At 41.1% G+C, this 20,939-nt stretch overlaps 1 protein-coding gene across 35 annotated transcripts in view; it reads right to left on the bottom strand.

Annotated features, from left to right (window-relative positions):
- The window catches only part of ADGRL3 (adhesion G protein-coupled receptor L3), a 384,288-nt gene that overhangs the window by 82,337 nt on the left and 281,012 nt on the right, over positions 1-20,939 (bottom strand). The window lies entirely within an intron of this gene.

Genomic DNA, 20,939 nt, shown 5'->3' on the forward strand with positions numbered 1-20,939 from the left:
TATTACAGAGCAAGGTATATGCTTAGATCAGAACTTCATGCAGATTTCTTTGTGGCTTGACCTGAAATCTCAGGTGGGGAAACAGAGGCAGGCTGCCTCCAATTGCTCCTCCATCACCCTGACATGTACTGGTTATGAAGAAACCTGTTTTTTTTGTGATTTAAGTAATTTAAGCAATTCTCCTGCCCCAGTGTAATAAATAAAGTAGCAGCTGAAGCACCTGCTTGCTCTGGTTTTAGGTAATTTTACCCCAAGTCTGAGACATCCCCTCCTCAAACTTTAAAGCCCTCAGCATCATAAACATAATTTTCTGAAGGATCAGTATTTTAGTTCAAGAAAACTTTCCATTTAAAAATCCCAGCTCTACTGTACATCAAAAAAAGGATTATCTTTGGAGGCTGTGGGAGAAAAGATAAGCAACAGTGCAAAAGGCACTAAACCACCTGAGCACCAGGATACTGATCTAAAATCATCCAAAATTATTCAATGAGTCAATCCAGTAACGAGCTCCAGCATACGTGACCACATGCCACCAGCACCCGGTTTCACCAGCCCCGCTGGTCCATTTTGCTCGCACAACTATGTGTTTGAAACCAAAATTAATTCGTAAGAAGGGAAAGAACAAGAGATCAGGATCATTTACATATAAATGATTCTCAAATCCAAGCAAAAATCATGAAGAGACTGCAACTTGTGCAAAATTACCTCAATCCTACAGCCCAGGACAGAGATCAAACCTCCAGATTAACTCAGGCTGCCAATAAACGGTGAAATTTTAACTTGGGGAAAAGCAGCATTGAGGCATTGCTTTAATAGAACGATTTAATTTAATTAATTAATTCAATTTAATAACAAAATCTTTGCTTGCAGTAACCTTTGAAAACCATCAACACTATTACAACTAGAAATGCAGAATATAATCTTGATTATTTTACTGCTTATTTTCACCATGTGTTGCCATATCCAGAGTTTAAAGAGAGCTTTGGGGTAAGACTCAGTTTTTACTTCTAGGCTTGTTTCTTCTTTATTTCCCAACCTTTACCACGAGCTCATTCCCCTGGAGTAGAATTTTCCTTGGTGGAAGAAAAATCATAGGAAGGATTTGCTCATAGGAAAAATAAATAAGTGTGGGGTTTTTTTTTTGTTAAAGCAGCTTTGATTGCAAGTGAGACTACTTGTGATTGCTACCAAGCTACCTTTTCTGTATTTTTTTTTTCCTTTTGGCACCTAAGTATTCATAGAATAATAGAATATTTTGGGTTGGAAGGGACCTTCAAAGCTCATCTAGTCCAACCCCCTGTCATGAGCAGGGATATCTTCAATTAGATTCAGAATATATATTCAGAATATGACCCACTGTACTCAGTAATTAGTTTTGCCCTTTTCGTATCTGGCAACTGCACCCTTGGCTTACAGCATTCCTTTTTATCATTTCTTCTTATTCTACTGAAAGATGGTGCAAGCTGTATTTACATAGCAAATAAGGAGGTTTATGCACATCCTGAAAGCAGCAGCACAAAAAAACCCCAAAGCTAATACAGTTAGAGGATTATATCACAGCTGTTTTTCACTTCCCTGTCACTTAAACGCATGTCATGGGAATTAGTTTCCTACAGGCATTTTCAAAGGCATTTCAGAATATATTCTGAAATAGAAAGAAATAATTATTATTTGAAAATAAGTATTTTCCCATTTTCTCTGGCTTTTTTTGGGGGGTGGGTTTTCACCAATTCTCTGTAAAGTGGCAGAAAAGGACGACTGACGTCAAGGAGCTTCCAGGTCAAGTCTTGCAAACCCCGTGTCATCCCAAAGAGCAGCAAGAGCAAGGATCCATCAACACGGTTGGCCACATGTGGCATAGAAAATCACTTAACATGCTTTTTTCACCTCTGAATCTCAGTTTGAACATTTAACATCAACCTAAACGACAAAGAACGAGAGTTGAAAGGTGCAAAACCATCACGACAGGCTCAAGTCCAGGGAACTTGCTCCAACTCTTCCTTTCTCAATGCACCACAACTCTTGGGAAGACAATTAATACATTCAAAACAGTCACCATACAGGACAAAAAATATGTCCAACAGGCAAAAGAGATGCCTATCAAAGCCCTTTTTGAATAAAAACTTGACACTTCTGACAACGATCAACTGTTCATTAGGCATTCCAGATTGCTATGGAAAGGTCGTTTTGTTAAAAATGTTCAAGCTATTATTGCAAACTTCTATGTTTTTCCTGAAAAAATAAGAACCCAAACAGCAGCCTGGGTGTTTTTTTGTGAAATACCAACTTTTATGCTTTTGTAGGGTTTTTATGTATGCGTGTGTGTGTGAGTGCTTAATGCCTTCTCTGGCTCCCAACAGCTCTCAGTGTCAGGTCCCCATTTCAGTTGTCATTTGAGTAAAAGAAGCTATTTTTTTTTCTTTTTCCTTCTCTAAGAATTACTGGATCCTGCTTAAAGCGTGTAACTTCAGAGGCATCTCACAATGTTTTAACTGATATTGGCAGAGGGTTACAGCCCATCGGCCTGGTAAACAGGAAAAGATTACACAAGAACTGATCTAATAGACAGTAGATCTAAATTTATTATAAAGGGACTACTCTAATAGGTTTGAGAGTTCAGTTCAAGAGCTATTTTTAGGCAATCTAGCTTTGAATCTCTCCAGTTCTCCAAAAGACTGTCAGATGTGGTTGCAGAAGTCATAAAAAGGCTATTTATGTCCCAGTGTTTTCTGATCTACCCAATCAAGTCCTTCCAAGAGCCAAAGGCAGTTGGCTTATATCGCTCTCTGAAGTGTTCCTTTGATTTCAATCTGCAAACACAACTTTAATAGGAGAAAACTATCACCTTCAAATAGTCTCTGTTCATCTGCGTGTGTAATATCTCCAACATAGATGTTAGTCAGCAAGATGGCCAATTGGATTCAGATAAATACCTTGGTCTCTTTTACACATATCATAATCTGCCCGTGAAACGGCTGGACGGTTGCTTTCCAATTTGTGAAATGGTTCAAACACCGTAAATAAAAAAAAAGAAATTGGATGGCTTTCAAAAGGACATATTAGACTTTTTGATTCTCAGTCATTCGTGACTTCCAAGCTACACTCCTGTGAGCTCTGTATTAATATTTGCAACGTGATTGTGCGATGCTGTTATCTCAAGGAAGAGGGCACAAGTATGCCGAACCCAAGGAGACAACGCACTGGAACCGTCGGATGGCAGAAAGTACCAGCTTTCATCTGGTCAGCTGAAATTAAAGAGAGGAAAGGGAATAAACCATAAAAATATTAAAGGTGGAGTTGGGGCTACTTATGTTCCTCTGTCTCTAACCCATTTTAGCTTGGACTTCATTATCACCAGCGGTTTGCTTTCTGCCCCTGAAGTGATAGATGGAAGGGAGGGAACAAGCCCATGCTAAACAGAAGGAAAAAAAAAAAAAGAAAAAAAAAAAGAAATATTTCTCAAAAGCCAATCCTAAGCAGCTGACAAAACTCCATTGTGACAATATCAATATTCAGCTACTATAAGAAATAAAGCAGTTTCTCTGACAAACCATAAACCGCTGTTTAGCTCCTTTCCAAAACTCTTTTATTACTTCTGTAGAAACGTCAATATTTTGTAAAGCTCAATTCTAATAGCTGTATTCATGTCGGTGCTGGGATCTTCCTAAATAATGCTTAACTACAGGACCAGCATTTAAATGTGTTTTATAGATATCTGATGTTCTGTGGAGGGCTTTAACAATGAGAAAGCCATTAATACTATGAAAAACACATTTGCTTCAGCGAAGGGGATTTATGGCAAATAAACAAACAGTGCAATATAGAGGGTGCTTTAGTGGGTAACACTTTCAAGGATCTCTCATTTTCATACCAGCCTCCAGCACTTTGGGATGCGGGTAACCTGGTACCACTTCACATCTAGTGTAAGCATCCCGCATCTGCATCCCAGGAGGTTATTTTTTTGTTGTGGGAGGACACTGGGTTGATGATAAAATGACAATACATAAGCCCAAGGTGGAAAAATCCTAGGGATTTTCCATAATGTACTCTTGGTCTGGAAGCCTAAAGTGTACCTGATGTATTTGGGCTACCAATAAAGGCGTTGTGGATCCCCACCAGTATCAGCAAAATCCAAAGAAACTGGAAAATGGTAAAGAAAAGCAGATGGAATGACAGAGAAATGAAAAAAGGAAATAATATCCTTTAGAGATTTTTAAGGTGTGCAGTCTCCTACATAATATAATAGATACATCTATAAAATTAAGTACCTGATGTCACTGAAAAGCATAAATGTATTACTTTGAACAAAAGAACCTGCCTCTCATATGGAAAAAGAAATTATACTCAACATGTGAAAAAAAAGGAGAGGAGAGATGAAAGTCTGACCTGGTACAATGCACATTATCTTAAAAATATAGCTACTGTCTAGCTGAATGTGAATGTATCTTCACATGACTGCAAGACGCAAAAGCATAGCGAAAAAATAGGGGAAAAAAAATCCTCAAGCCATTTGTATCAGGTTCTGAAACACAGCAGAGAGCCTTATATATCAACAGATATTATTGTAAGTACAGGATAAAACTGCTGGCACAATGCAGGGCTAAAGAGCTTGCACACAATCTAAACCTCATTTTACAGTTCTCCCAGGTAATATAGAATAAATACCCCAGTCTACAGTAAATATTATTTTTCCCCTCTCTTCAGCATCAAATAAGTTGAAATATTTTTGTTTTTTAAATATTTTCCACCGGGCCATTTAGTGCATGTGCTGGGACCTGGAATGTGATTAGCCTGGAGGTTTCCACATTGCATGCATGCAGCAAGAAGTCTCATCAATTTACAAAGAAGCAGCATATTAGTTTTCCTAGTCATTGCAGTGCTTTACAGGTACTAAAAACCTTGAAATCCCTACATATTTTACATTATCCAGCCAGAACTCTCACTTTATAATAACGCTAACCCAAAATCTAGCTCGCTTGCGTCATCAAAAGCAACTCTTCTTCCATTATCTTAAATGTAAATGAGAAAAAGCATGCGACTGAAGCAGACAGAGTAATTTATAACGAGCGGAAATCTGTCAGGCCAGGAATACAAAAAAAAAACCCAGAGTGTAACACCGAACTCATTTGGAAATGAATGAAGTAACAGACTTTCAAGTATGAGGTCAGGCTCGAAATGGGAGGGGAGGACGAAGGTCACCTGTGATGGATCCTCATGGTCAGTGCTAAGCAAATCAATACATGTTTACATGTTTAAATCTTCAAATAAAATTTAGACTTTTTTTTTTTTTTTTTAAATTTTTTTTTTTCTAAAGGCAGAAGCCTGACTCTCTGGGGCACAAAATTAACTGCAAGAATCTCAACTGTTTGCTCACCTCTCCTTGAGGTGTTCAGCAGGTGCTGGGAAAGGCTTAAGCCTCTCCACGGATAACTCGGAAATCCAGTAAAACAAGAGGAGGATGGGGAAGACTTCGATCCTCTTGCATTATTGTGTGAGTAAATGACCGGTTAATGCAAAAGAGTAAACCCTTCTCTCGATCCACAGTATTCCTCAAGGAATTTCCTCATCTCAAGCTATCAGGCCAAAGGGACCACTTTGTCCATGCTAAGCTTGGCACATCCATAGAACATTTCCGAGCATAACTCTCTAATCCTCTTGGCAGCAGTTGCTCCTACAAGGTCAGTCTCCCCAGCCTACAAGATGCTTTTCCAAATTAAGCTGTTATTTTCCCTTATTAAACTTCATATTTGAGCTAAAGCAGTGACACTGATTCAGTTAAACCATTGCTGTCTCCAGTTCTTGTCCAGAGCACAGTGACCAGAAACCTTCTGGAGACCCAGACGCCTGATCAACCCGGCTCCAACAAGGCAACGGGTTGGAACTAAGGGAGACACTACTTTATTTCAGCAACATTTCCAGCTCTGGAGATGGCAATGTGAGTGATTCTTCCCAGTTGAGATTTCATCTGCAGTAATAACAACGTGTGTCCCATACTGTAGAAACTCAGGACCATCTCCAAGAGCACCATGTTCCGCTCACTATGAGGCACCTCTTGGGTGCATGCTGACCCAAAAAAGGACTTGCAGCCTGTTCTGTTGGGGATGGAGATGTTTGTCCCCAAGATGAGTTATTATTCACCAGCCCTGACGGAAAGGGGTGGAGATAAGGAGAAAAATCAGCTCTCCATCCATATGAGCAAGCACTCACTGGGTAACAAATCTGCCGGAGTAACTTCCGCTGCATATGCTTTAATTGAAAGGAAATCTTAAGTGTTGTGCAAAGAAAACGGAATAAAACGCATACGGAAGGAGTTGAATCTAAAAGCAGATAGTAGATTTCTTTCCCCTCTTACACTCTGAGCAAACAGTGTTCAAGGAGGTTGGACAATCTGTTGGCTAGCTAAAACATGCAGGTCTCCAAGAGCGATGTAACAGAAAATTATGTGCCCCTTTTTGTCAAGCCCAGGCCCAAGTCCACAATGGGGTGCTCGTCTAAATGAAAAACCACGGCAGCACCAACCCAGGCCAGTCCGAGAATGCCTTGCATGAGATGGGACAGTGCCAGGGAGCAAAGAAAGAGGATACAGGTGGTGTAAAATGAGCATGAAGCCAAGGACAAGGACGAACATGGCTTCACAATTCCTTCCTCTTCCAATTAATATTCAAGGATACTCCCAACACCAACAATTTTGGATACCTCTGTGGACATCTGACCACCTCCCCAGCCACAAAGCTTCAGTGGCCACAACATAGTGTGGGGCGGTGCCTTCAACTCTCATTTGTAATTGATTTTAAGGATTAGCTTGGGATGCAGGATGTCATTGTACCACTTAGGATCATCCTATCAGGCAGAAGAAAATGCCAAAGGGGTTTATAAATTGCTTTTCTGAGGCACAAAAAGCCACCTTTCTGGTTGATGTGCTATATCCCAGTGGTAATATTTGCTGAATTACCACTTTTCTCCATCTCTGGAGAGGCATAACCAGTGGGGTAGAGGTAAAGTCTGATTGCAGGGTGGAAACAACATTCATTCCCCCAGCCCCAGACCTGCCAGATGAACTAGCTGTGTTTGTGTGCATTGATTTGTATATATTATTCTTCCTCCATAAAACAAATTACAATTAGACTTAACTGCATCTGATCAAACAGTAGATGAAAAAGAACATAACAGAAGATATGCACTCAAAACACCTGTCTCAATATGACTGGTATCCTAGAAAAGGGATTCTTTTAAAGACAAATGAAAACCAAAATCGATACCCATAAAAATGTTTGAGATTTGAGCTTCTTAAGTTAGATGTGCTCTATCAGAACTGTAGGTAAAGACCTGTTTTTGCCAACAATAACTGAGTATACTAGCAGAAAAGTAAATTATGAGACACTCAGTCCTCTATTAACCCATCTTCGAGCCAAGAGCAACCTTCTTAGGCCAGAATTCACATCATCAAACACAACTTTCCAGTTGATTCCTGACAATATAACAGCTATGTCAGCACAATTACCCATGTCGTCCATCCCTCCCTGCCATGGAGCACGACACGAGCACAACGAAGCCTTTTTTAAACCTTTCTTGTTGCAGGGCATCCTCAGGTTTCTCTTTGAAATATTAATTCCGCACCTCCCTTGGTGGTCTAGGTTAGGTGAGCAGCAGCAGATGCAATGTGGGGACAGGCTACCCTTTCCCTTAATTTTTGCAGTTTATTCGTTTCCCCATAGGAAAAAATAAAAAAGCAAACACAGCATTCAGGTCAAGACTTTCCTAAGTCCCAGTGTTGAGTCTCTGAACAGGTGGCCTGATTTTCAAAAGTACTACAAAAGCAGTATTTCCCCTTGCCCTAAAAAAGCAGTGCCTTGTGCTCAGCCCTTTGGAGAATCGGGTTATTCAAGGGTCTCAGTCTTATTTTCCCTTCAAGTTTCATCCTCCTCTAGCACAGGCTCAGCGCTGACTCCTGAGTCCAACCTCATAAAGCTGCATGTGTCAGGCCAGGTCTAACAAAACCCTAAAAGAGTAAGGCCTCAGCTAACTCCAAAATCCTGACTGCATCTTGATGAGCATCAACTGCTATAATTACATTGCACCTTTGGTGCTCAAAAAAAAAAAAAAAAATCTCCCCTTCTTATCAGCTTTTGAAGGAGTTTCGCTGCTGGAAACAGTATTACTATGTATTTCCAAATTGCTTTGCACAAGATACTCTATAAATCTTCATGAAATACTATGTGAAATGGAGCGCTGATGGTTTTTGTATTTGAAACTACAAGGATCAATATTTTTTGAAGTATTTTAATTTGCCTTTTTTCTATAAAAACTGCATAATTATGAGTAACAATATGAGACGTTACATAAAGAAAAAAAATTACCACATCCTAAACTGAGTAACCTCATAGTGCAGAGCATGGCAGCATATAGTCTCCAATTCAGTACAGCTTTTGAGTCTAGGCTTAAGGTTATTTAAGCCAATGCTTAAGAGCCTAGCAGGAACCGAACTCATTTCCCAGCCACAGACCCAAACTTTTAAACCCTCACTGGCTCCCAAACTCCCCAGGAGATGAAGAAAAGCCAGCTCAGACCCAAAAGATGAGTCAGGATTAACACAGGGATTCAGCGTCTCTCCCAAGCAACAGAGATCTGCCAGACTCAGGTGGGATTACAGAGGGCAAGAGCATATGAAACGCATTTGGCTATATACTGAAGAACAAATGAAATCATATATAAAGGATCAAATTCTGCAATAGCACAAGGTAGGTCCTGCTTTATGTCCCTGCCCATCAGCTCAGTCCCAACATGGGGGGAATCAGACTTAACGTTTTGTGCAAACTCCCCCAAACACGGTTTCAATTGAAAAAGGCTTAAGGTGAGATTTACTTTTTGCCAGACAAGCTCCTGCTACAACCACTGGCAAGATACTTGCATGCATTAAAACATCACAGACACTAAATCATGAAGCATGGCACATTTCTTTTTACAGACAACTAAGCATTTATTTGAAAAGGACTTGTGCCATCCTAAGATTTTAATTCAGCTCCTGTTTGACTGAGAAGAGCCTCACCTCGCTTCTGTGCTACCATAATACCATGCACTGACACATCGATATAAGTCACATTTACAAAAAAAATATTTCATAATACTTATGAAAAAACGGACGGAGCTTTCTCCCACCTTGCTAGCTATTCGTGCTTGTCCTCTCTTTGCACCGGGAGCAGCTCCTGGTGACAGAAGTAGTGCCGAAGATGACAACGCCACAGGCAAGGAATATGTAACAGAAATAAATTACAAGGACCCTGTTTCTGAATAAATGTGCTCAAGAAAAGAGAAAATCTGTGACGAAAGCCTAAGTTTTATAGAACATAGCTAATTTGCTAAATTGTCTCAGAACAGACTGGTTTTGTCTTTTTTTTTTTTTTTTTTTTAAAGATTTCCATGGAGATACCAATGTTCCTCACATAAAGCACTCTAAAAGCCAATAATATAAAATCTGCTGCTTTCACCCCTCACCAAGACACCCAACACTCTCGATCTGTGCTGGTCTTCCAGACATTGGAGGTGAAAATCCAACCTTTTGGCTGTGTAGTTAGAAAAGATTCATGTCCAGTTCTTGCTATTTTCAGGTTTGCATGTGACTTTTTTTTTTTTCCCCTTTCAGCTGCCAACAAATTTTCAACCATATGATATGCCACAGATCTTGTGGTTTGGATTTCCTCCAGCACTTCACTAACATCTGCCAAATTCCTGTTAAATTCGACACTGTTTGATGAGTGCTTTTCGATGGTGTGAAACTTAATGTGAGTAACTAGTGGAAGCTTGGGAGCAATTAAATTTTAATCAGAAATAAGTTCTGTTTTCACCTTTGTGAGCTATCTCTAGTGCCTAAATAGCTAATACCTGTAATAATACAAGGAGAACCTGTTGTAATCAGCAGCATCGAGCAGCAGAAAGGGAGAAAAGGAATAGCTTAAGAAGTCCCTTTCCCAGGAAAGCTGTCCACTGTATACATATAATAACCGGTGCAGCCTTCCTCTCTGTATTATTACGCAGTTGCAGTGGGCTTTTCTCACTGCTCTTCTGAGTTCAAAAGTCTCCTGTTGTTAACCTAGAGACTTATTTTTGCACGGGCTCTGTTAGCAAGCAGAGCTCAGCGCTGGTCCAATCAGAAAAATTACCCCTCAAACACAAGAAGTTGGCAGCTGAAGCTCCAGGAAGCATTGGAGAAGAAGTGGAAGGATCCCTGCAAAAGGCACTTCTTGGTAGAAAATCTTGGTTGGAAGGCAGCCATGCGATCCAAGCCGGGCTTTGGGCAAGCACAAAATCTAGCAGTGGGCTCCTCGGCCTCAGAAGACTACACAGGAAGGGAAGAGATAACAGAAACTTTATTTTTTAAATGTCTTTGCAAGTGAAAATATCCTCAGCATGTGCAGCTTGGGGAAGCTGGCAGAACAGCTGGCTAGATCTGAGCGCTAATTCATCCATTTTCCTCTCTGTTAATTACTATGGACAATGGGAAATCAGGAGATGCAGAAAACCCACATTTTTTACAGATGTACAGACAGATTTTCTGCACCTCATCTAGTCATTTTTTTATGCCTCTGCATAGTTAGCGTGAAGCACCACCAAATTATCATCAGGATACTTTTACCCTCCCTTTCTACTGAGGTGGCAAATGGTTACAGGTGTCAAAGGCAAAAGTAAATGTGTCTTTTAGCAGAGAAAAGGAAGATTCAGCAAAACTAAAATCAAAAAGAATTAGTTATCCCTACTGCTGTCTCCAGAGGCTGTTCTGACTTGCACAGTCTCTCCTGAATTCCAGTTATCTATCTCCCCCCTCCAAAACACTTTGTAGGGTAAGAGAAAAAATCTTCATAAAATGTGCGTGCGGGTACAAAACAGTTGTCTTTTTTTAGTTAATGGCAGATTTTAAGGCCCAAAAACTGCAGGTTGAGAACAAACAGACAAAATCTTCACTTAATAAAGAATATAAAATCCCAACACTTCTTCCAGGTGAAATCAGCTATGTCTGTATTCAATCTCTAGCATGAAGTGAACATCACAGTCCCCAAGAACCATGGCAACCAGAAAATTTGAGCAACGTTGTTTTATTTATTTTTTGTTTACTTGTTTGGTTTAAATACTTCTTCACAAGGCTGAGACTCCTGCTTTGGTTTTTAAGATAAAAGCGTGGTGGTGAGAAGGCTCCAACCCAGAGTGTCGTGGTTGGATGAGCCACACATGAGGTGTCTGGACAGGCTCTCTTCTTTATTTTTTTTTTCCACAGTGCTACATAACTGTCTTTTCCCTGTAATTTTTTACCTTTTTCCACTTAAGGTGAAATACCACCAAAGCAAAGCAGAGCAACAACCTACAGCAGGGCAAGAGCCGAGAGAGAGCAGCATTTACAGGTCTTTTCCTGCAGCAAGGTTAGAGATTATTGCCATTTAAATCCACTTCCACCTTGCAATTTCTACCATTTCCTGTTACTTTTCAGCCCAGCGTATTAAAAACCAAGATGCCAGAGCCCAAGTCTGACTTGAAGCCCATCTCTTTCTGCTTGGGAATGACATCAGTTTTCAAGGCAATGAACATCTTCCTGTGGACAAAATTAAGTCCAATACAACCAACTTCTGCTCTGACATTATTGAAACGTGGTCACAGAGTAGAAAGTCAAATGAGAAACCCAAGCACTAAAGTGATTTCATAGATGAAGGCTGAAAAGCTCCACAGATCTGAACCCATCCTTCTAAGGATGGATGCCCTGCAATATATTACGGTCTGTGCACTCTCAAATCTGCAACTTTTAGCTATACTCATCATTTTAAATGGATCATGTACCATGTTTCCTTCTGCTGCAGCTTAAATCTCACTATGTGATTAGCTCATCCTGTAATACCGTGCTCTGCATAACAGTGGTGTTGCGAACAAATCCCAAGAAAAGAAATAAAAGGACAAAAGCAGCGTTGAGGGACACAGCCTCAATAACGCTGCGGTTCCCCCGTGCTTCAGGCTGTGGCTGTAACCGCATGAATTACCTTTCCTTTGGAAAAGTGTTCTACAGCAAACTCACAGCTATTTCATCAATATTAGCTTATTTAAAGATTTAAGCAGCAAATTCTATGTATGTTGTACCTTGCCAGGCACTACCACCCTGAGGACACTGAGAGCAGAGCCCAGGCTGCAACCTAGCCCGGCTTGCAAAATTGCAAATCATTTCCAAGCCTCATTAAAAAAAAAAAAAAAAAAAAGATTCCCCCCTTTTTTTCCAGTGTGTAAACAAACAATAACTCTCTGAACATCAGAGAACAAAGGGAAGATCAAAGAGTGTAGGTAGCTAGATCATTATGTATCCCAGCTGGGGCAAGAGTTTAAGTCTCCAGAGCTTACTTGCCAAGTTATTTTAGAGTGATGCCAAGAGAGCTGTGCCCTCCAAAGTTTCCTGGCATAGGAAGTGTTGAGAGGCAAAGCAAGGAGGCTTCCAGGGCTGCAGGAGGGATGTCAAGGCTGCAGGAGCCACCAGATACACAGGCAGTTAGTTAATTCAAGTGCAATTATGGTCAATAAAAGCTGCTTGTAACTTACAACTCTTTGGCGTAGGAGTCCAAGAGATGCTGGTTTATATACTGGAGTCCTGTGGGAAGTGAGGATTTTGGGGCACAGGCTGTTTTTGTGACACATCCAAATAATAACTTGGAAGCTGAAGTGTGAGGAATGGCTGATACACCAGAAGTCTGTGCCGCCATCCAGCCAGACCTGGACAGGCTGGAGAGTTGGGCAGAGAAAAATTTAATGAAATAGAACAAGGCAAAGTGTAGAGTCTTATATCTGGGCAGGAACAACCCCAGGTTCCAGTATAAGTTGGGGAATGACCTATTAGAGAGCAGTGTAAGGGAAAGGAACCTGGGGGTCCTGGTGGACAACAGGATGACCATGAGCCAGCACTGTGCCCTTGTGGCCAGGAAGGCCAATGGCATCCTGGGGTGGATTAGAAGGGGGGTGGTCAGTAGGTCGAGAGAGGTTCTCCTTCCACTCTACTCTGCTCTGGTGAGACCACACCTGGAATATTGTGTTCAGTTCTGGGCCCCTCAGTTCAAGAAGGACAGGGAACTGCTGGAGAGAGTCCAGCACAGGGCAACAAAGATGATTAAGGGAGTGGAGCATCTCCCTTGTGAGGAAAGGCTGAGGGAGCTGGGTCTCTTTAGCTTGGAGCAAATGAGACTGAGGGGTGACCTCATTAATGTTTACAGATATATAAAGGGTGAGTGTCACGAGGATGGAGCCAGTAACAACCAATGATAAGACAAGGGGCAATGGGTACAAACTGGAACACAAAAGGTCCCACTTAAATTTGAGAAGAAACTTCTCAGTGAGGGTGACAGAGCACTGGAACAGGTTGCCCAGGGGGGTTGTGGAGTCTCCTACTCTGGAGACATTCAAAACCCGCCTGGACGCCTTCCTGTGTAACCTCATCTAGGTGTTCCTGCTCTGACAGGGGGATTGGACTAGGTGATCTTTTGAGGTCCCTTCCAATTCCTAACATTCTGTGATTCTGTGTTTGCAGAACACTAGAGAATCATAGAATGTTTTGGGTAGGAAGGGACATGAAAGCTCATCTAATTCAAACCCCTGCCATGAGCAGGGACATCTTCACTCAGATCAGGTCGCTCAAAGCTCTGCCCAGTCTGGCCTGGGATGTCTCCAGGGATGGGGCAACCACCACCGCTCTGGGCAGCCTGTTCATAACCGCCCTCACAGGAAGAATTTGAATTTCTTCCTTATGGGTCTTGCCCCATCCTACCATCCTTGAAATCAGGAGATACATCAAATGCTGCCAGAAATTACAGCTCAGCCCCTTCACAAGAACCACTGGCCAAGCACCCAGAGTAAAATCCCATTTTCTGAAACTTGTGGCTACAGCCTTTCCTCATCTTGCATCGATCTCTGGGTCCCAGGACTGAGAAACCATTTTGGACAGGAAAATCACCTCAAAAAAAACAACCTTCATGTTTAGAAATGTTCAAAGATGCAGTTTGGGTGGGTGGGAGAACCTCCCTTGCCCAATTCCTCTGTCCCTGCTACTCACTAACGCTCGCGCTGCTGAATGTGATCTGTACTAATTAGCTGTTCGCACAGCTCTTTGTTTTCTCCCATATTGCCTTTCCTCCCACGTTTTTCTTCTTTTCCACTTCTACTCAATTTTTGCAAGACTTGTAGCTTCGAGCCAGCACCACAGACTACAAATGGAGCTAAAATGCTTTGCACTAACATGCTTTCCATGTTCCCATGCTGGCATTTTCTTAAACCCCAAACCACACCTCTGGGAGTGTGTTTTCTGGATCTAATTTGTAATTGTCTGTGCAAACAAAACAGAAGGAATGTGCTAATTTCACTAGCAATGGATTGCAAAATTCAATGTAGGTCATTCCACTCATCGTAATTTCCGTTCTGTATTTGGGCGAGTTTGTTACTGAGGCACTGCCCATTACCACAAGGGTTTTTGTTGCTTTCTGTTCATCTGTACCTTTTCTAATGCTTTGCATTTCCAGCTCTTCATCAAAAGAAAAAAAAAGGTAGAACAGATTTAACTTAGACTTTGGGAGTATGCCATTTCATAAACTTCTCCCCAAAGAGCTCCAGCTAATTAAACAAATGATGGCAAAATACAGTGTCAACCCTGTCAGCTCATTATACGAAATATCTACACCAAGCAGCGCGCTTTAAAGATGAGCACAAACTTCAGGCTATGGTAGGGCACATACATTTTAAAGTGGATTATGGGAGGGCCAAGGACTATAAAGATCCCTGCCCGTGGCCTGGGGAGCCAGTGACACAGGTATACCAATCAGAAAGGGCCAGGAGCTGAAGATTTTGGTAACCGCTCTGACAAGGAGACTTCAACAGATTTAAGAAATGGATGAGGATGCCATGCTGCTCTAGACATTGGGCTTGAGCTCCATGCTAATGCCAAGAGGGGATGTCAGGACTGGTTAACGATGCTCAAGGAAATCTCTGGATTTTTGCTGTTAAACCACAGAAACTTGGTGCAAAAGCTGGGGAGAAGCAAGCAGGTAGGAACACGTGCCTGGGGATATACGGAATATAAATGGAATATAAATGTGATTAGACCACACACAGTTGCCGGAGGGGGTTAAAGCCTCACCTGTCCAAAGCTAAAGGACTGTAAACCTCTCTATATGTTATAATAAAAGCATTCTTTAAAACCCCTTTTTTTTCCTTGCCATCTTGCTTTCTTCCCCTCTAAATCCCATAGCTTGCATCCTCTCTGCCCAAACCATGCTCCTGCCTTTACCCTCAGGTACCTCTCCCACTGACCCCATCCTGGGAGCTCATCACTCTTTCCTCTTCCTCTTCATAACACATTCCTCCAGTGTAAAACACCCTTCCATCTCATCTCACACCGTATTTAATTTGCTGGAGCAAGTGACACTTTCCAGGCCAGGCGCCTGTGCTTCTCGATGGATTTTACAATCAGGTGCAGCTCAATGAGGTAGAACATGAATTATGACAGCCTTTCCCAGGAAAATGTAATATTAACTTTCCCAAAAGTGAAGGGTCAAAGAATCCATCATGCAAGGTTTGAGCAAAAAGGGAGAAAAAGTGGCTGTGCTGATCACAGCAGAACTGTGCCGAGCTCCCAGCCACCTCATCCTCCCTCTCCCCAGCTGCTTTGTGCCTTGGCAGCTGTATTAACAGGAAAACATTTGGAAAGGAGAAGCTCAGTTCAGAACATTCCTTTGGGAGGGATGCCAAGAGCCTTCCTTGTTTATTTTGCTTGTCTGGTAAACATTTTTATAATCCTCATCAATACAGTCTGCATAGAGCGTATTTTTTAAGAAATAATCAGCATGGACATCAGTGTCTTGCTTGTGACTCCAGGCTTATCTTTGATTCCATATGCTAAATTTGCTATTTGTTGCCATTTTACTTTACTACTTGTGTTGGGTTCTATTGATCGTAGGCTCTTAGTGAATCAACCTAATGTTAACTGAACCAGAAGGTATCTAAATCACATCATAGACACCAGCACTGGAAATGGTCAAGGAAATAGGAATTAGGGGTGAATGCTCTGTTTACAGGATCAAAACACATTAAGGTACAAGAAGGCTGAGAAATTCTTCACTGAATGAGCCTGCTAAAAGCATCCAGTTTGCTTCTGCCAGATTCCAATGCTGGGTCCATATCCCTACTGCTGAGCAATTTTAAAGTTCATTAAACAAATTATTTCAATTGTTTGGTTTTCCCACATTTTCTGTACGAATCCTTCTCAAATTCAAGCTTTGCCTCAAAATGTGAGCTATGACCTGTGGAACCTCTAATCAAAATGCTGCATTAACTTCACTTCCCCCTGCCCCTTAAATTCTTCAATGTACAGAACCCACTTTCCATAGTTAAGATAACAAAATATTAACATAGTGTACCTTTTCCTTAGCCAGCGCTATAGCATCGGGGGAATGCTGCCCATAATAATGCAGCTTGATCTAGAAACACAATGAAATATGAATACGGTTGTAACACTTCAGGGGCACAGAGGATTCCATGGCATGAGTTTAGGAACCTCATCTTCTTTTTACTCTCCAACACAGATATTTTTAAAAGAAGATTTATGGGCACATATTCCCTTTTATTCCAGAAAACGGAACGTAATTGTTTACTCAGTATTATTTTTGCTGCATGTTTACTACTCAATTTGTAGGCATAATACATCCACGCACGCACACATATGTGCAAAGCAAAATTCTTCATCAAATAAAAGACAAAACCTGGACTTGGAGAAAATCTAAAGGGGAGACTGCCATGACCAGATCCATCATTGTCACAATTTTTTAACACAGCAAGCGCCAGCAATTTTCTCCAAAACTGCACCTGCAAAAAGGGCAGCATCCTCAGCTAGCTGAGGGCAAAGTCTTCTCCTTGCCCCAAGTTTAGCTGGTTCTCTCCATCCCTGAAAGCTCCTTGGCCAACAGCCCCATGGTCTGGCTTGCACCCTCATGCATGCTGGCCCTCTAACCCTTAAAATTATATTTAATTGATCTTAATATCTCTTCCCAAAGGCAACTGAGATATTTTAAATACTGCTTCTTGCAAGTTTTCAAGGAGAATGAACAACACTGAGCCAATGTGAAGGCAATAATAAACCATTTGGAGCTAGAGGATAGCAGTCCTTGTCTTTTGAGCAAATATTCCACATATCAAGCCAAATTTACTTGGCTGAAAGACTTAAATTATGAGGCCTCTTACGAGGGAGCCAAGTTACAGTCTTAGCAACGGGACTCCATAATGTTTATCTGTTAATCAGTGTTTAGTGTGCATTTATTAAGGCTGGGATTTCCAAAAGTGCCTTTCAAGAGCAGGGTACCCAATTCATGGGGATATATCTCCCACAACCAGAATAACTCCTTAAAAAACAACAAACAAAGGGGAGCATCAAAATTCAACAATCTGGTTTAAGGAAATTCAAGGGCCAAAGCGGGCTCTAAACCAAATGTTTTAGAAGGCATCAGACCACTGACTTTGGGGTGGAAATCTCACATTTGCAACAATTTCTGATTCAACCCAAGATGATTCCAAGAGTTGAGTGCTGTGACATTCAGAGCTGTAAAATAAAAACCACAGAAAATGAAAAAAAAAGTCAAAAATATTTTCCAGAAGATGCTATAGATGTAATATGATATTCCACCACTGTTAATATTTTAGCATACATACCACTCAGAAAACCAAGTCATAAGTCTAGGAAACAATATTTTGTTAGGTAAACATAACCATCTACTGACTAGTCTTGAAACAATTATGTATTAGCAATGGGAAACTCTATCATCAGACACTAAGAAGTCATCTACTATTATAAATGGTGTTAACTGGATAATTTTTCAACTGTCCTTTCAGGTGACGATGACATACTTCATCACATACGCCAAGGACCACTTCTATAGATAGGCACCGTACAACATAACACCAGAGAATTATAGAATCACAGAATCATAGAATCATTTTGGCTGGTAGAGACCCCCAAGATCAAGTCCAGCCATGGAAGATGCCACATACGGCAAAGGACGCAAGCGGTGGCAAATAAAGACTTTCCAGCATTGGAGGGCTCCTACTGGAACTGTTATTGCACATCGTATGCCTCTTTCACATCTCCAGACAGGTCAAATCAAGGTCAATTATCAAGTCAAATTATCTCAATCAAAGGGCTGCAGACCAATCCAATTCCCTTTTAAACAGGCATACAGCTTAGGAAAGCAGCAGACCTGAAATGTGATTTATTTGCCTTCCTCTCCTGTTACAAAAATATAAATATACCAGGCATATTTTCTGCATCTCTGAAATGATACGGAATTAATACCAGATGACAAAATGGACCATGTACCAAGAGGGGAAAAGTTACAGTAAAAACTCCTTCCCATTAATGGGGCCATTCATTCAGACGGCCACTATTCCGCAGGGGAGCCGGACATAAATTATGGATTTGACATCTAGTTATAGACGATTATATCTGACATAATGAAGTTATAATGGAAGGAGTTTGCACATTGTTTGGTTATTAAGTGGCCATTTTTTGTCCCTGCACCAGGTGCAATGGTGATAGGCCATACAAATCATCCAGAAGAAATGCCAAAATCGGCTCCCTTACTGATAAAGCACCACACATGTTTATTAATTTAACAGCTTGTCTTATGTCTCCCCCATCTGTTCATTTAAAACAGTTATTTGCCCTATAAATATTTCAGAAAGAGAAGTGTACCCAAAAATTAGTCTGGCGGAAAAGGAATAAGGAAAAAAACCTAAACAAAACGAAGTTTGAGCAGGGTTTCATGCTGGATGCAGCACTGTGCTCTTTCTTCCTCACGTTGAACTGGTTCTATAGTTTTTTTTTTTCCCCCCATTCAGTGTGGATTAGTGCTGCTTGCGGGTGCAGGCCCTGCTTTCCAGCTGTTGCCACTGTCAGGTAGGTGAAATCTTCAACTACTGATGACAAATGGCAAAACTCAGTACAGTGGAAAATGAAACCCGTTGTCAAAACAACCTCCTGGGTGGATGTCTATGTCCGTTCTGAGCTTATCAGGTCCTATGGTAGCTTCAAACAGTCTACAAAAATTACATTTCAAGGCATCTTTAAATCAAAGTTCATGCTGATCTCCAAAGAAAACCTCTCACGCCCTCCTTTACTTGCTATTTATTTCTAGAACTGGGGACCAATAACTAGTTTTGCTTACCACTCTACATTTTGAAAATGCACTGACTTCAAGCGTAATGATCTCCAAGAGAACTTCAACGTTGCAGGAAACCTTTGCAAAACATCCAAAAATTGCACCAGGGGTGCAGAGCTTGGGCTGTTCAGCTTTAAATGCCAGGCATATATTTCATGTTTAATATAATTCCACATATAGACACTAAAATCTACTCCTATAAAGCTTCATAAATAGTTTTAGTATGTGGATCCAATGAGTTCAATTTGCTGTGGTTTAGTACCTGGCAGAATTTGACTCCAAACTCTATATTTATTGCTATATATGATAATTTCATAAAATCTCTGTTCTAAACCAGAGTATAATTATCATCCTCATCTGTGGAACTCCTTGCTATAGTCCGTAACCAGCCATTCATTTTTAGAACACAGGATTGATCCTCAGTCTATGAGATCAGCCCTTGAGGTCTCAGCTACCCCTGAAATTATTCTGCATACGGAAGGAGTAAATGGTTCTGTAAAAATCACATCATTGCATCTGGGTCGTTAGACTGAATGGAGGTGTAAAAATAATAGTTGATTGCTTCATATGTGGAACGAATTTTCAAACACCCTCAAATTAAAAAAGGGGTGGGGAATAAAAAGTGTCTTGATAAAAAATGCCGATTCATGGCCTGATTTCTATTAAGTGACTCACAGTGTCATTACACTGTTACTATCCAGAGCAGTGGCTCATAGTAATTACCCTGTAATGTATGATGACACTAATGTACCAGTAAACTACTGGAGTTTATGCTCTATTCACTACTAGTATCAGGACTCTGAAAGGCAGGTAAAAATGCCCTGCAATGCATAAACAATGTGTGTAAATGTCACCAGCAATACAATTTTTAAAAAGGAGAAGAAAAAGACAGTTACAAATAAATCTACAAGCACAGAACTTCATAGAGCCACAGCAGCACTAAATCTGTATTTTTTTAATATAGGAAGGCAAGATGTTTTTATATCACTACCCTGGTCCTATTTCCATTTATTATTATTAAAATTGTAAAGTGTCATCTTCTTTTTGCCACTCTAAGTGCAACATTGACCAGCACCAGTTCAGTGCAAGGGGGAATATGGAAGGGAAACCAAGAGCATCAAGGCAACAGCCAAAAGCAGTAGTGGTTTATGTTGACCGTGGTAATACTGATCTAGGTGGCAAATTTTACTGCAAAACTGGAGGTTTTCAACCGACTTAGAAGCAGCTAACAATCCCAAATGCGCCGAATCGCACGGTAATTCACCTGAAGCTGAATGGAGGTTGTGGACTACCAGGAGATTGCACGTGATCAGCCCAACTCCTACGGCCAGATTTGGAGAGAGAATTGTGAATCGGGTCCAAGCTCAGTCACCCAGCACAAGGCTCCACCTTGGAGAGATGCAAGAGGAACAACCAAGGAATAACTGTGCTGAGGCTGCTTCTGTGCAGCAAGAATCAACCCCTCAGTTTTTGTTACGGCATCAGCTAAGAAAATGCACATTACACTTACAGGAGAAAAAACCCAGCAAATATTTACTCGATCGAGTTACAGATCCAGCCACCTGGATGCTGATGGAAAAGCTCACTCAAAATTATGGAGCCTTTCAAGCCAAGAGCTTTAACAGTACATTTTCCTTTAGCCCACAAAGTCCTCGGGCAATTTGGAGGAGCAGGGATATGCTTGTCATTGCAGCTGCAATGCACCAACACAAAGGTTCTTCTGCCTCC

Source organism: Patagioenas fasciata, chromosome 4, assembly GCF_037038585.1.
Source record: "Patagioenas fasciata isolate bPatFas1 chromosome 4, bPatFas1.hap1, whole genome shotgun sequence".
Taxonomy (NCBI): domain Eukaryota; kingdom Metazoa; phylum Chordata; class Aves; order Columbiformes; family Columbidae; genus Patagioenas; species Patagioenas fasciata.